Raw genomic sequence first — 17,702 nt, 5'->3', positions numbered from 1 at the left:
CCCCCCCCCCCGCCCGCCACTATATTCTATTTTAGAAATATCCTGAGGCAGTAAAAAAAAAATGGAGCAGCGGCCAGCGGCAACCCAAAGAATGTAATGGCGAGTAGAGGGTGAGTTTATTTTCCGGTCGCATCAATCCCTGACCATGTCGTAGGACGAGCAGTCCGTAACCTTAGGGTTTGAGTTTATCGTAATTTTCATCCGGCATGACTACTGCCTTGAAAAAATAAAATAAAATCTAATCTCGTACCATCCCAGAATATCGTGACAATTTCTTGTCACCATTTTCGATGAAAGCATGAAAAATTAATTTTTTCACGATTTCATCTTTATTTCTGTACGATCCCCATTATTATTGATAGCTTGATTGATCTTGGATTTGGGTTACTTTATTTAGCCTCGAAGTCCAATGACTTCCCCCAATCTCATCCAGGTTTACAGCTCTATCTTCATAAAGACACCGTAACTTTTATTTGATTATTACGAGCATAGAGAGATTTCGCTACGGGTCAGTAGCCAAGTAGAAATGGAGGTTTACTTACTACCTTGGAAAATCGCGAATTCATTCTTTCTCCCTGCTATCTCGCGTACCTTCTCCTTCTCCCTCTTCCCCCCCCCTCTCTCTCTCTCTCTCTCTCTCTCTCTCTCTCTCTCTCTCTCTCTGTACATATACGAACAAGAATCCCTTCGAGTAATAGCAGTGCTATTGCTTTGCAAAAAGATTATGCGCCATCTCTGGGGTTCGCATATACGAGAAGTGACTTTAGCAATTTTCGAAGGAATTCGTAGAAAAGTAACTTCCAGTTCAAGCCGACATTCAAGTGGTACCGTTAATATTCTTAAGATATATTTCTAAAGGGTCTGTTCATTCAAATATTAAGATCTATAGTACAGGTGAATGTTTTGCAACCGATCATCAAAGTACTCCTTTTAACAGAAACGCAACAACCCAAAAGCACATTCATGAATAAAGTCAATTTAGCAACAGTATGAAAGACTTATTACATCGCGTGACTGAAAGCACAAGGGGATATGCTTGTTGAAAGTCCTGTGTTTATAGGCCCGTTTGCTCTCATTCCTGCGATATCGTATTTGAAAATTTTTATTCGTTGCTGTTACGTAATTTTCAAAAGTCGATAAAGCTCGTTATCGATAAATTGCTAAGACACATAAATTTAGGGATATCGTTGTTGATCATGATTTTCACAATTTTTCATGAAATCAAATTTATTGTTCTTTCGAAACGTTCACGTACCTGCAGCTCGGTCGAAACGACAAGGTGCACGTGTAACATAGGCATTGGTAAGTACGTGTTATTGATTTTCGAAATCCACGCGAACGCAATGCCTGAACAACATTAATTAAATCCCTGCTACTAATTCAGTATCGAATTTCCCTCAACAATAGCCCAGCGTAGCTACAAGACTGCTCATCGGAGGCTCCGTCATCGCTCGAGGGCCTCAGGCTATTATCCGAGAGGAAAGATAATACCTTTCTTTTTATAAAAAATTACATAGTTTAGATAACTAGTCAGTCAGTCAATATTCCTCAGACAGTTAGGAAATAATAATGCTAGATGGATTACATTAAAAAATATAATATAACGTACTGCCTTTTGATGTCATCGATTGACAGGTATGTCGAAAGTAGACGTGAACTTGACGTTCCTGCGTCGCTAAGTTTGTATATATAACAAATTGCCAAAGCATTTTCATTCCAGGCGGCATCACGTTGTTCTTTGAACGACGGTTTAATTAATCCCTTGCACTATTTTGACGAGTCTGACTCGTGATGAAAATTTTAGGCCAAACATTGTTTAGTTCCAGACCAAACATGAATATCACGAGCTTGACTCGTACTCGACATTTCAGGTCGAACATGAATATCACGAGTCTGACTCGTGATGAAAATTTTAGGCCAAACATTGTTTAGTTCCAGACCAAACATGAATATCACGAGCTTGACTCGTACTCGACATTTCAGGTCGAACATGAATATCACGAGTCTGACTCGTGATGAAAATTTTAGGCCAAACATTGTTTAGTTCCAGACCAAACATGAATATCACGAGCTTGACTCGTACTCGACATTTCAGGTCGAACATGAATATCACGAGTCTGACTCGTGGTCTTACTTAGCGCTCGGTCGTAAGAATAGGTCTCAAGTTTCGGCACGCGCGCTCCACCGCTTGCCTTTCACCGCGACAATCGAGACAGCCACGTTTGGCCTGACTTTTCCCGAGATTCCGAATAGTGCAAGGGGTTCATTCTGTTGGTTTGGACGTTGACTCACCACCTGTCCCAACAGTCATAGACATAAAGGTTTTCTTCGTGTGTACACACGTGATATGCCATACGTAGGGCAAGAAACTCCTCTAATAACTCTCCCGATGTTTTCACACGAGGGCAGCAAAGCTTCGGCGGAAAAGCGAGAAATTAACTGAGGAAAGCTCGTCGGTGTGGTTGAGAAAGAGAGAAAGGGAAACGCAGTGGATTCGAAGCATTAATCACTGGCTGCGCACGGAAATTGACGGACTTGGAAAAAATATAGCTCTGTTTTCTCAGTGCGCCCACGTGCTTCTCGTTTTCTTTGTTTTCTTCCTCCCTTTCATCTAGAAGACTCCAGATTAGACGGATAAACGGTATCGCGCACGCCTACTTTCTTTATTTACGTATCTTACTCAAAAGGGTCTCGGTGAAGGTTTTTGAACATTAAATCTATATCCATCATGCATAAATTCTGAAAAGCATCCAAAGTGTATCTTGCCATTGATATTTTTCGGGGAAAAATATACTTCGTTACCATTTACCAACGAGTTGATAAGAGCGACTTACTTTACTTCAAGATAAACGAATTCTTTTCTTGGATTCGCTTTTTCCGCCTACTGAGGTCTGTGATCGTCAGGAATAAAAAGCTTGTTGCAGTAAGGTTCCTGAGGTTGCGCTGAAAATAATTGTCCAGGTTGTGTCGTACGAGAAAACATGTTATCATTGAGTAAAAACATCCTTCTTTGATTTCCTAGTCTGCTCTTGAGCCTTATGCGTTCCTTACTTCTACTTCAAAATACACCCTAATCTTAAGATCCCTGTGTCAACTACAAAGATATCCATTAGAATTAGTGTGGAATCCACGAGAAGACAAAGGGCATGGTAAAGAAGAGATGAAAGAAGGTCATCATGCCAGACGGTAAAGGAAAAGGTCATCTTCTAGAAGTAGTAATCGAATTTCCCAAGCGGGCTTCTTTCTTTGACAATTTCACACCTGGAAGAGGCGCGCTTACTCGCATTCTATTTTCATTACTTATTTCCTCGACGTCTGAAAGAAAACATTCTTTTTTGCTTCGGTGCGAGTAGGCCTACATAATTGATTTCTTCTTTTTTTTTTCGCGATGAAATTTCTCTTGTAATTTTCGTATAACGAATATGGTGACCTATGTATATATGTATTTATGGTACGGTACTGTAAGCAAAATGGTTTGAACTGGGACAGGGAGAATACGAAATTGCGAAGAACCAGAGGGTGGCAGGTAAATGTTGCTTTTGAAACATGTAAATCCCGTTGCAATGCTTCGCTTCTGAATAATCCATTGCATGGTCGCCTGGGTTGCGTTTCGATTACATTTTCTCTGGAAATTACATTCGGCCATAACGTGGTAAAGCGTTACAGGCTGAAAATGTTATTAATATTAAACAGGAAATATGGTTATCGAGTGAGCTAACGTGGTTGTTGATACTCGACGAATTACGTTATATGTCTTGGCATTAAAAAACAAATGAAATCATTCCTAATTCGCATGATCGTCATGATTCAAATGTAAAATTACAACCTGATATAAAAAAAGCAAGAATAAGTTTAAGTAAAATAAAAGTATTGTATTAGACAGTATATTATAAAAAAAAAATTGCAAAATAATCGTTACGATACGTATGAACGAACTGAAGCTATATTCAAATAAAACTGTGCAAACATTATACGTTATTCGATTTTATATCTCGATGGATATTTGAAAATTCATGTAGAAACAACGCCACTAGTTCGTGTACGTGACGATATACCTTGTTGAAGATATACGGCTTGTACCAATTTAACATTATCCCATACGTACCAACGGAAAACACACACCCATATATCTACGATATACAAGATTAGATTTTTGTGATCTCATAAGAATTGAATGAAAATTCTTCCCACGTTTTTCACAAGGAACTCCGCGGCATCCACCCTCCACACGGATTTCTCGTACCTTTAATAAGACAGAAAAAAGAAGGAATAAAAAAAAGTGAAAAAGAAAACGATACCCAAGATATTCTAGTATCACAATATAACATTATTTCATCGACTACTATTACGAATGTCCAATGTATTTCCCCCTTTGAAAATCCACGCACGGAATACGAAAGATTTTCTGCCGGCAGGAAAGGAGCCGACGCCACTAGAAACTCGTACAATTCGATCTCCTCTATTTGTACAAGAATCAAAGAAATATAGACGTCTTTCCGTATATTCTTTCGGTATCGATGTACCCGCGGGGTATCGAAGGCTTTACCCTCGCTTCATAGCACAACGAAATCGACTCGTTCCAGAAGATTAACTGTGGAACGTCTCGACCAGAAAGCATCTGCCGTATTAGAAATTCGTGAATTGTCCCTTCCGTAAATTTAAAACGCGAAGAAGACGAATACGCCGATTCTTCCGATTGATGACTCCCCCCTTGTTTGGCATCGAATGAGAACGTTGTACATTCCGCACCAAAAATATTCTAAACCAGACTTTAGGATGAATGCGCATGAAATTTTTTTATCTCAAAATTATATAAGCAGCTAGCTGGGTGCTTGGACATTTTTTTTTATATTTTTGAATACGTTCATAAATCTCCCCTGCATTGCAAACATCTACGTGTACGCGAATCGCCACATTCGCGGCGAAGAGAGTCTGCTTGCACCAGGGGTTACTCTTACCGGCCGACAATAATCCTCTTATAGCTCCAACTTCATTAGGCCGCATCTACGGGCGCGACGTTACTGGTGGTAGTAGGAATACTGTTAATAGTATCGTAGCGATGGGTAGTACCATATAGTACCAGTAGTAGGTATAACACTGCAGTAGTGGTAGCGACGGTACTTGGGGGGTGAGATTAAATATAGACTGCATCAAGTACATATTGTAAGCTGCTTAGGTCGGTACACGTGCACTCTAACGTAACTTGGATTCGTGTAGAATTTCCATTATAAACTGTATATACGCATTGACCATTTTCGAGAATTCTACCTCCTGGGAAGTCTCGATCGCATCTGGGTAAGGTTGGGTTAGTTTAAGTTACCACGTTGCTATTCAGAATTCTGACGGTCCCAGAGATACAGGTGAAACGTTGGATGACACGTTTCCTTTTTGAACGAAAACCACACCGGAAGGACAGCTACTATTTACCACCATGAAATTTACGTGTCACGTATCTCGTGCTGCTATCCCTTTTTCTTTTTATCTTTGCCTATACTTCGTATTTTCATTCTCTTTTGCTTTGCTCCTTTTGTTTACCCACATATTGCCATTTTAAACAATACTAGACGCTTGTATATTTTATTACGTGGGCACTGCGCACGCTGTAAACACGTTTACAGCGAGTTTATACGTCTAGATATGTGGTATACGTGGCCGTACATGACGCGCACTTGACTGTACCATACAAGCAAAGAATTTTATTAAGTTGGTAGCACGCTTTCATCGAGTTATAACTTTTCAGGGGCGCGAAGCGAAATTTTATTGGCTCGCAAGGAATTGTACGAAGGGTTCGTTGTTCGGGACATTATACAATAAACGGGACGTAGTCGAAGGAGGGATTCGCCTTTTTTGGGGGTAAAAAAAGGGTAACTGGCAATTTCAAGGTACGGAAAAGAAGCACTGTGAGTTACATGGATTCAGAAGAGGAGCCTAGGTGGCTAGACAGATAGTTGAAACGGTGGTAGCAGGGGTGCCACGAGAAGGACGCAAGGACGCGGTAATGTCGTCTTTAACGTTGCCGTCGTCAGTGCTCGAGTATTTCCTTCGAAATGCGAAGATGTCTCGAGAGCCTCGCCAAACTCTGGCAAATATTTGAAGAGCTTTTGTGCACATGTGCGCTGCGCTTATTATTCTTGCCGAACCAACCTTGGTAACCGCGTACTAGTCTTACTGTCACATGCCTACGCCAGTGTCAAAGTCAATTTTACGCCAATGAAGTTTTCTGATATCTTACCACTGAATGAACCCAACCCATAATATTTGATCAGAGAGATTGAATCTGGGTAGTCTATAGGCTGTCCGCGAGTTTAATGTGTTTTTTTAACAGGTCGAACATGATGAACGCTTCGACATGCCTTTGAAGGCTTATGTATCAAAAATTCTATTACAAAAATCCACAGATCTCGCACTCCGCGCAACCAACGGAAAAGATTAGAATGTATGTACGATACAAGATTTAAAATCGAGATATAGGAAATTTGTGAAACAGAAATTGTAGAATTTGTCAAATTCCGTGTCATATATGCATACCCCCACTACTCTCACAGAAATGACGCACTAACATTATCAGAATTTATCAGTTATGCATTTTCACAAAATCACGCGTTAGCAATATCAGAACTTCAAGCGTTACGCATTTTCGTGATGATTTTCGTGACGCAGCATTTGCCATGAAATACGATCTAATAAACATTCTAATGTCAATAAGGCTCGACATAAAGTTAGCGCTTGAAAATACTTAAGCGCATCATTTTCCACTGAGCTATATTACATATTTCTCATATTAAAAAAAACAGATCAGCCTCTTGGTCCGGCTGTAGCTGGCTAATGTTAAATACACGTAAAATCAATGTTTCTCCTGTGCTCCCTGAATTGAACAGTGTACTGGTATATCGACATAAAGATTTTATGCGTAAGATTATATCCTGAATATATAAGTAATTGGTAGCTAGGAAATAAGCTTATGAGTTTCTCATGCCTGTGTTACATAATTTAGTAGCAGCTTCAAGGCATATAGACACTTTCGTATTATTTCGTTCAACAATTACCAATCATAACTTCAATACAGTACAAAATTCATCTATGAAAAAACACTATGGGCACAGTTGCTCTTTAACGAGCGAAAAGCTAGCATAATGGTTTGGTGTTCCCAAAAGATCAAATACTAGATATGCACTGTTATCGTACAACTGATTCAAACGACGTCCAGAAATTGTCACGCATACAGCAGTAGCAAGGCAGTGCACTGCATGGAATACAGAACTACCGTAGTTCAATGTAGCGGGAATTCGAATGCACGAGATCTCCAGTATACAGTGTCGATTCATTCGGAATTGTAAAGTTGTAAATTGGAATTAAATTGCACTCGCTAATGTCCCGATTTAAATGTAAACGCGCGAAAATGGAAACTTTACAACCAGTGCGACCGAATCGGTAGCTATACCGTGCTGGCAGGGCTGTCTTTATGGCTGAACCGTCCACAGGACGAAAAAGCTCATACGGCCGCGGGATCCATATTTTTCAAAGTACCATCGATAACGCGCACCGTAAAAAGCTCTCGCGGAGATTCTACCGATATATGCGTACAGGAACGAAATGCTCGATAAAATATACATCTATATTACCTATACAGTATCAAGCACTGTAGACGTATACTATACTGTACTATAATATAATATACGAGAGTGAGATAAACCATCGCAAGTCGATCTCTTCTTCCACCACTCGTCTGGCTGCCGATCGTAAATCCCTGAACGTGTTTCACTTCTGAGCAGCATACGTACTGGCGTATTATTCAAATTAGCTAAGGTTCGTACGTATCTTGATCTACACAGTAAGCAGGATTATGCGAGGTGATAACTGCACGATAACACTATTTATTTTAAGGATCTTCCAAGAAGCATCCTTACACTGAACTTGTACGACATATTTTGTTTACAGTAACACGACATTAAGGGACCAACCTTTCAGCTGTATCTTGGCTTTCAGTTATAGTGGATATTGATTGAGGTATATGCAATTTCGGGAAACTTCAAAGTGCTACAAGTCTTCGATCGATACAAATATATCTGTATGTAGCCAGGTACCGATTCGGTTAGAGTACGATTTAACCCACTTAAGTAGTAATTAGTCCGCGGTTAACCCGAACTACTACGTTAGTCATATTTACTGTAACCATGATAAACCAAGAGGAAGCGAATCTCATGACGTTTGGTACGTTACGTTAGCATATGTGACGCTGTTCCTCGTGGATCGTTTAGGATTTCACGAAACCCAATGAAAGAATAGAAAAATTATTTTTTAGTTTATTAATTTTTTACTCTGATGATTCTGACAGGAGAAACGACCATCGCAAATGCATCATTACCACTTATATGTCGGCTGTACAGAATACGCTCATCTTTATTAATACGGATGGGAGTTTTAAGTTCACCTCCAGGAGAGTAGCTCGGCCAATATTTACGTTTCATTTTGCTGAAGCTCTTCATCCATAGGGGTGCTCATTCGCTTACTTGTAATACTTTCCTGGATGATAACGATCTCGACCAGAAATGCTGTTTTTCTTATATTTTCTAGTACGGTGCGCAGAAACACAAAGTCGATCTTATTCATTAAATGGATATGGTGAGATAATTGCGGCTAACGAGTGAAGCAGCTTTCAAATAATTTTTTATTCACTCAAAAATTTAACACGTGTTGATGGAACTTTATTATATTTTTTATATTTCACATTATATGTACAAACGAGATATACATGACAATTTTTTGGTGCCTCCTAGAACATAAATTCTGGATTTCGAGTTAGAAAGACATAGTTCTAGTAATTTAGAAGACAAGATACCTATAGTATGTCCATATGTGTTCCATAAACTATACAGGTTTATATTAAGTTTACCAATTAATAAATTTAACAGAACGCCTTTGAGTGACACAATATCTTTCAAGTTGTTTCCCTAATTTTTGTATGAAACGTAATGTTTCTCTTTCAGCCACAAGTTTGTTTCTTCCTGAAGGAGTTCTCGAAGGATAACCCAAAGAAAAGATTAAGTGGTAATCAAATAGGAATATTTTCTGTTAGTTTAACTTTCAATTTTACGCATACTTTCTCTCTCTCTCTCTCTCTCTCTCTCTCTCTCTCTCTCCCCCTCTCTGGTATACTTGTTTTCTATCTTTCAGCCAATATCGATCGACATTCTAACGGAAAGCTTCGTATGTTTATTCGCAGTTCAGGAATTCGCACTCTACGGATTTACATGGTTTCGCGTTTATAGACAGGCTCAACCGATTATAGAAACATAGGGATAACAGAAAGTAAAAATACTAAAAGAATTATGAAAATGCATCGTTCTTGTTTTTAAAACAAACAGTCCATAATACTCTTATCATATTTATTCTGAATATGACCATCAGGTACTTCTATCATGATTAAGATTTTTGCGAATCTCGCGCCACCCAGACTAAACTAAATTCATTACCATAAAAAATCAAGCCTTTTCACTTTTATATGTCTCGTGTGTATCATATATAATAAGTAATAACCATTCGTCGAAAATGACAAAAGCACTCTATTCCTACCATAAGGTTTGGGTCAGTACTGTAGATAACGCACAATCGATATAATCGATAATGGAAACGGTATCACGCTGGCTATCCAGCACATCTTATTTATCGGTACCATCATTCATTTAAATTTCATGAAGCCTTGCATTATTGGTGACACACTCGGGATCCAAAAAGGATACAGTTCCGTATTAATCATTATTCGAATCGATAATGATGCCAGTTAATCCAATCACAAAAATACAATAAACAGACTCTAGACCCAGATCATCTTAATTGGAGTCTAAATATATTTCAAAAAGTCTAGAGGAAAAATGACGATGATGATTCCACATGGTCATTCCAGTTCCATTGGGTAAGGGGAGGTCGGATAAGACGGACCAGGTTAGCCTCGATGGATTATCCATAAAATTTATATAAAGTGGGGACAATCATGACATATACGCATTTTTGGAATTGCTCTCTCGTCATTATTCCCTTAAAGGGTACGTCTTAGCCCACATAACCTACATGCATTCACTGAATTCGTGATCTCCCGTGCTATCAATATATTTAGGAACTGGCACACTCAAGTGCGCTAAATTATAAGCCGCGGTCACTTAAGCCACGATTTACGATGACTGGGTTGTTTCGTGAATGCGTAATACGAGCAGTGATTCACTGTCTCGCCTTAAATTAACGAGTAGTCGACGTACGGACGACGATGAGCAAGACCACTTCGAAGAGCATCCTCGAGTGGTAATTCGAAGCAGCCATATATAATTCAAAATCAGCAGTACTCGCTGAATACATCAAACGCTTCAGACCACACGGCCAAGAGTCTAAGTATATTAATTTCAACAAGTTACGCAAAAGCACACTCGCAGCCAATAGCTTCTACAAATTTGAGAAATACTCGTCAGCTCCAATCATAGCTAATATATTGAGCTTTTGGAATATTATTGATAGATCGAATATGAAATACGTTTGAATTCTTTCATCCTTTCAACTCTATTTGAGTCGTGCAAAATGTCGATCCCAAGAGGAGTCGTAAACCCTTTACCACTGTCTAGAAAAAAATTGTTAAAGCCTCTTGTTGTTTGCGTAAACTTCGAACCGCTTTGTGCTCGCGTCTCTATTTTTCTCCTAAGCCGAATCACCACCCTATACCAACCTACCTGGTACGAGGAACTTACCCCTATACGTATATAGGCGTTACCAACGGTGAGTTTTCGTGATCATTCGCGGCATTGTTGTAAGTGGCTCGGGCAAGCGATGCAAGGCATTGTGGGCTACGATTTATTCTCGCCTTTGTCTCTGACCCGATCCCGGGGGACTGCGCGAGAAGCGATACCGGAGAATGAGAGGATTGTTTGCGTCGTTGGCTCAAGGTGCTCGGACTCCCGGAACACATTGGATGGACAATGCAAGTTAAAATCTAATACGAAAGCTTTCTTTTCTTTGGAAATAATAGCAAAGCCATCCTTGGAGACTGGAGAAGGAAGCGGATGCAATAGGATGCTCTAAGGAATCCTTTCATTTTCTAAGTACACGTATAGTATATACATAGATCTCATAGCCCGTTACTCCGTTCGAGATTTCGAATTAAAAAAAAAAGAGTCACGGAATTACATACTCCATTCATGATACCAAACTATTAAGGAATACACGGAAGCTCTCGGAAGGCAAAACTTCTCATGAAAGTGATAAACTACACGAAGACAAACGAGTCGCCCTAAACTACCCGAAGACGCATTCTCGTACCATAAAGAACGTCCCAACTCTCTGGACCCGCAAAGAATTATCGGTCATAATAAAACTTGGCATGTAACGACTTTGATAACTGGATTTCTTTCCGTGAAACGCGTTACTTATCTAACCTTATCTTATCCGTACACTCGCCTCTGTGACGTTATCTTGATAAATTGTGTGCGGATACATAGCGCTGTAATTATAATAAAGAATGCATCGTCAATTCCGTAGCTCACGTAAAAAAGATTTTCGAGGTATTTCGCTTGAAGTCTGTTTTTTAAAAAAGCGTGTAAGCCTAACGAGAAACCTTTGACCGAGCACACATTCGTAAGGACCCAAGGCGCTGTGTTCCTACGCATCGTTAACGACGAGCAACGTTATTATAATCAATAATTCAAGACGTCATTAGCGAGGATTTCTGAATGGCATCGTTTACGCCCTAAAGACGCCGTCCTATCGGAGTCCGAACTTACAAAAGTGCCGTGAAAATTAATTAGTGCGCGTCTTGTTATTCCTTTCGAAGGATTCGTCAGGGCATTGCGCGGAGCGCAGGATTTGCACTGCAATTACAGGCAGGATAAACGAAGGACTCGATAACACTTGAAAAGTCTTACAAGTACCTGACTATGGACCCAGCATCGGATCACGTATTGTTTTCTTTACTGGTGATAGTATAGGTATTAAAAGAGAAAAGAAATTGAAGGATAAAAATATATGTAGAGAGTAAGTAAGAACTGAGAGAAATACTAGATCAACCCTTTTTAGGGGATGATAACAATTTGTCTAATCCACCTTCCGAAACTATGATCTTACCAAGACTCCGAGATACACCAAGAGCCCTCACACGCCCTATGCCTTCGTTCGCTCTCATCCCGATGCCTAGTCCACACCGGCATCGTCGGCACGAAAGGGGTTCATGACGAATCACTCTCTCGGCAAGCCTAGCACGGTCTATGAAGCGGAGTGTTCTCATCTTTCCTGCTAAGCTCTACTACACTGCGAGGGTGAGAAGTGGGTCACTATTTATGTCACCGGCAGAAACAAGAGACAGACCTTCTCTACTAGCACAGAGCTCCGTATTGCCTCCTGGGGTTTTTCTCGCTTGACTTCCTGGGGGCTAACTCCTTGGCTCGTGACCGGCTAGCTCAGCTTAGTTCAGCTTAGCTTAGCTTTCCTAGGTAGCTGCGCGTACTTCCCTGTGTGTCTCCTTACCTGGCTACTTATAGTCAGCCTAGATATACAAATATTAAGGGGACCTACGCACGAAGCATTGAGGTAGTCAGTGCTAGATACAGGCTGCGTATTACGCAACGCGCAACCAAGTTTAATTCCGTGCACCCTCAGACGTCTACCCTCGTAAACTACCGTTTGACGTTAACCATACCAAAAGGTCCGAACTAACGACCCTCCCAATAGTCGTCCATACGATCATTTCCGTGGAGAATAAGACGATCTTGTATTTTCCAAGAACCTGCAATTTGCCGCTTTTACAAGTCAACTTGCTCGATATAATTAATCTTGCTGGGGGTGTCATATTAAAAACTTAATTTTTTACCACGTAACAGCCTATGGCTGTTGTACGCTCTAGAGGATGGCTGCTCTCCCAGACTGCTCGTAACCGTTAACTTCGTACGACTAATATAAGACCCACCCTCTCTCGAGAAGAAAATATTTTAATTAAATTAATTAGAATGGCACTCTCATCGTTATTCCTTACCCGCTGAAACAACCACTCCGGCATATTATTATTTGGATTAAATAATTCTTAAGTCAGCTGAGATACCGGAAGTCGTGCCAAGACGTGATGATAACTGTAATTTTGTATAATTCGGGTAGGGAACATATCTATCCTTTCTTATTATTTGTTTCGATACGATTAGGCGTCATTGTACAGTGGGACGTATTATTAAATCATATACAAATCTTCTTGGCAACGTCGCTCTTGTTAACCTGACGGTATTCAGAGTCAAAAGTCCGTAGTTCCCAGAGTGTATGCGTCAGCATTGTAATGTAAGATGACATTACAATGCTGCGTCACCTTAACGAGATGTGTCCCTTGAAAAGTTGTTCTATCCAGAACTCCTGCTCGTCAACCTCGTGTCGTCCAAGGGGTCGCGATTTAATGAACTATAAGGCATAAATGATGGCGACGCCTGTTTATTATGTTCCGACAGTGCAATGTCAAGGAGATATAAAATTTAATTAAAGGGATCAGTTTTGACAGGATCCAGAGGTATATACCGGTAGTCCCTCTTCCTAGACGACGCACCTACCCTTATGAGTAAAAGGATTTATTTTCACACCCTAACTCACCTTATCCTGGCTTCCTTCCTTCCATTACCTTACTATACACTGACATAGCGGATGACGAGGATGTAAAACTCAGTTCAAAATTGGGTAAGCTCCTACGCAAAGTGCCTGGTCTGCCCGGAAGAAGAATAATCGATCGTTATCGAGGTATTCTCGTAAGTAGCATGACCCTTTATAGCGGTCTGCTGGGAATGCGAGCTATTCGGAGGGTTCGAGTGATTCCATTCACGACGTCGTCCTCCCAATATATTAAATTTGCATTTTCTGCGTAATTGAGATTTCAGGTAATATATTTTCACGCATAGTTGATTAAATTCCATTTTATGGGCTGTGGTTTTCCTGAGCGGGTATTACGAGAAATTATTGCTTTCCGCGGGAGATAAAACAGCATCCCATTTCTCCATTTTACACAAAGTGTCTCATATTTCAAAAATTCTCTATACTTTTAGCTTACTGCAACGCGTAGTTATTGATTTATTTTTTTTTTCTCATAGTTGATACATTTTTACAATATCCTTTGTAGTCTTGGTTACTCATATTGAGATGATTGATTTTTTCATTAGAAATCATTCGTATAGATACTGATATGATTTTTACATTATATTACGTCATATGTGATTGCACGGTATAAACGGCCTCGATGATATGACGTTTTATTGGATTCTTGAGCGAAAGAAGCGAAAATCACACTTTCAATAGAAACTCAGTCGCGCGAAGACGACCCACGCCGCCTGAGAAACGAGTAGGCGACCCATTGGCCATGAAATACCTAAAATGTCATCTTCTTATATAATCCAAGGACAATTCGCTTTTATATATTTTTCGGCACGGTTCAGTGCAACGGAGTTCGATGTTTATTCTTGACGAAAACAATTAATTTCTATATGAATTGTATTTGATGCAGGATATTGTTATTAATTTTCATGATTAGCGTACGACTATGGTAATTAATTCTTATAGAGGCTATTGTAGTTGGCCTGTGTAATTAATAACACGATTAACCATACTGCAATAGAATATGATCCGACTATTTACCAGTCCAATTCAACATTCAATTGAATAACCTCTTAATTTCAATCATGGTCCATAGTAAATATCCATTATGAAATTTCAAAGCCTTATTAAAATGACATAATCTGTTTACATAACAGTTGTACGTCATAAGTAAAATTTCATAATCCAGTGGCAAAATACAAAAAATTTAGAATGTGCTAGCAAAGATGCACGCTTGCAGTTTGCGGTGAAACGATGTACGATTTTGAAAAACTGATATGACAATCATTGAATATTTTTTTATTGCGCATTGTTGACACATATCATTATTCTTCCTATAATTTTCATTCGCATGTAAAAGAACATTATCTTCGCTATTTCAATTAATATCGAAAAAAGTTAAATGCAAAAGTCAGAAATCAAGGAAAAAAGAATAGACGTGAAAAACATACATTCATAATTAGTAACGAAATTGCTCCTCGCGAAAATACATGTCTCGAATTCTCAATTTCGATAATTCAAGGCATGGATTGCCATGGAAAGCGTTTCTGTTAGTTCCGAAAGAAACCACCAGGTGGCGCCGTGAAGCGCCAACGATAGTTGCGGAAAATTCCTATAGAGGCCGCTGAACGAGAATCAGGTGACTATCTCCTAAAAATGCATTTTCGTGGAAAGCATTTTAAATAACTCCGAAAAATTCCACCAGATTTCATTGTTAAGCACCTGCGATAGTTCCGGACAATTCTGCTAGGACCAGAAAGCATAAGGCTGCTATCTGTATCAACTTTTTTTCATCTCTATTATGTTTTCTCGATCTATGACTTTTGCATTTAACTTTTTCCAATATCATTTGAAATGGCAAATATATTTTTTTTAATCACGAACGAAAATTAATCGATCAATAATAATACGCGCAATCGATGAGCAATAGAAAAATAATGGATGGTTGTCCCGTGAAAATTTGAAAATCGTGCACGCAAACCGCAAACGTGAATCTTAACTCATACACTCTATACGTAGCATACATCGGTTCCTTTATACGATAACATATATATAAACGCGAAACAAAAATCTGTCGATATTATGAAACAAAGAAAATACACAAAAAGTCTGTGTAACCTGCCTTGTATCGCCAGGAAAGGACAGACAACCGTTAGGCGGAGAGCCCAACAGAATTGCATTAGGTGCATTAAAGCGTCCAAGCGAGAGGACGCTGGGAGTGGGACCCAATTATTTGCTAACTGGGAAAGATTCGATATTCTCCGAGTAAAGTCGAGTGCCTGGAGAATCTCGGGCGTTTTTGCAGAAAATGTGCTTACGAAAATGTTTCTTTGGAATAACACAATTAGCGTGGAAAGACCGAACGTAGAATAGAAAACACAGAGGAGTATCACCTTTATAACATTAAAGCGTCTGTATTCAAGACATTACACAAATTCTAGGTCAGTTTCCACAAGGAGGAAACGATTTTACGTCCTTTCATTTACAGCATCTTCTAAACTATAACAATACACTCAATCACCTCGAAACAGAGATACCGGTGCATCCATAATGAACTACAATGTTTCTTCCTGTATTAAAAAAGAATTTCTTTGCGCCAAAAAAAAAAAAGCAATAAAAGTTCAAATGGATTCAAGTTATCAAAAGTATAAGGTATCACCTGGCAATTCCTTGGTTCAACGTTACACCAGGAGTATTTCAAATGACGAAACCCTACCAAGTCGTTTCATAAGGAAGAGACTCCAGGACTTTTCTCAAGTAAAAGAATCCACTCCATACAAGTTAGTTGTACAAGCGGAAGAGTTTTCGGTGCCTCCTAGAAACCAGAGTCCACTTAAAGTTGAACAGTACCGCGTGCACTGGAGCGTATCTCTTCGAAGAACACGAAACACCTTCGTTAGCGGTGTAGCTACTACCCACCCCCGACATAAGAACAGTGGCGGCAAGGTGAAACGAAAGGGGTGAGTTTAGTGCAACCCTTTGCAGAGAAGCTCACGTGGCAGCGTGATAGCTCCACGTGAACATTACGTCGCGTTGGCCTGACGTGTCCCACTGTAATTACTGTAACCCTACACGTTTCCAGTATTAACAAAGCAGTCTGAAAATAGCGTATCACGTAATCGTAAATATCCAATATATTTATATGAGCTTGATTAAATAAGATATCATAAGAGACACTTTTCTTAGGCCGTCCTTACGTCATTCGGGTAGACTGTGCTTCCTTCTTTCTTTTTTTTTTCTTTTTCTTTTTTTTTTTTGACGTTTTCCCTGTAAATACTCACTGTAGCGTTTACTTTATCGCCTGGACGGTAATACCTTAGCGATGGAACCTGGGGGATAAAACAGAGCCCTTACAGACGCGAGGAAGCGTCCAGCCGTCAATCCAACCGACGTTAACGGACGTTCGACAACGCGTTACACTTTCCGCACGACGAGGCTGATCCACATGGGAGTCGCAGAGTGTTTTTTTCTTAGAAAATTCAGTTCCGAGATGCTGTACTGTCTCACTTCTTATATCCGATGTTTCCATTGCTACGTTTCTTCCAGTAAGCGTAACTGCACTTAGAAGGCTGTAAAGAGAATATATAAATATTTTATATATAATATATACATATATATATATATATACAAAGTTATTCAGGACTATTGCACCACCTGAACAGTATAGTCCTGAATAGCTATGTTTAACTGGTCGATATCATGTATATTTATATATATCCTGGAAATTTCCTATTGACGGCACTAAGTCAAAATTATTAAATCTGCATAAGTCACCTGAACCATCTGTCGCTCAATATACACTATAATATTATATTTACTGTTTATTGCCGCGGACAATAAAGTATCAAGTTTTGCTGGGACTTTTCGAATTACATTAGGCAATATATACACGTGGTTTTATGAAAAGGGTTGGAATTTTTCCCGGCCGAAATTCACAGTGAAAGCCGGGACATTGTCCGCAGTGTGAAATTGCCCTGGCCGTGGAGGGGAAACTTCGTTAGCGAAGGTAATCGCGAGGGATACCGAGTACGAGGTAGCAGGGAGCCGGGTGGCAAATGTGAAAGGATTCGTGGTCCAATAGCAACGTCCAACTTTTCCACGAGTTCAAT

At 39.7% G+C, this 17,702-nt stretch overlaps 1 protein-coding gene across 1 annotated transcript in view; it reads right to left on the bottom strand.

Annotated features, from left to right (window-relative positions):
- LOC107270485 overlaps nucleotides 1-17,186 on the bottom strand; it is a 20,468-nt gene extending 3,282 nt beyond the window's left edge. The window contains exons 1-2 of the mRNA XM_025087872.1: nucleotides 16,513-17,186; nucleotides 16,253-16,408 (exon numbers count right to left, since the gene is read on the bottom strand). The gene's annotated coding sequence lies outside the window, so the exon portion shown is untranslated. The remainder of the gene's footprint in view (nucleotides 1-16,252; nucleotides 16,409-16,512) is intronic.
- Between the last annotated feature and the right edge of the window lie 516 nt (nucleotides 17,187-17,702).

The sequence above is a fragment of the Cephus cinctus genome, unplaced genomic scaffold (genome assembly GCF_000341935.2).
Source record: "Cephus cinctus unplaced genomic scaffold, Ccin1 Ccin1_scaffold0778, whole genome shotgun sequence".
In the NCBI taxonomy this organism is placed as follows: Eukaryota; Metazoa; Arthropoda; class Insecta; order Hymenoptera; family Cephidae; genus Cephus; species Cephus cinctus.
This window is presented reverse-complemented; position numbering and strand designations above follow the sequence as displayed.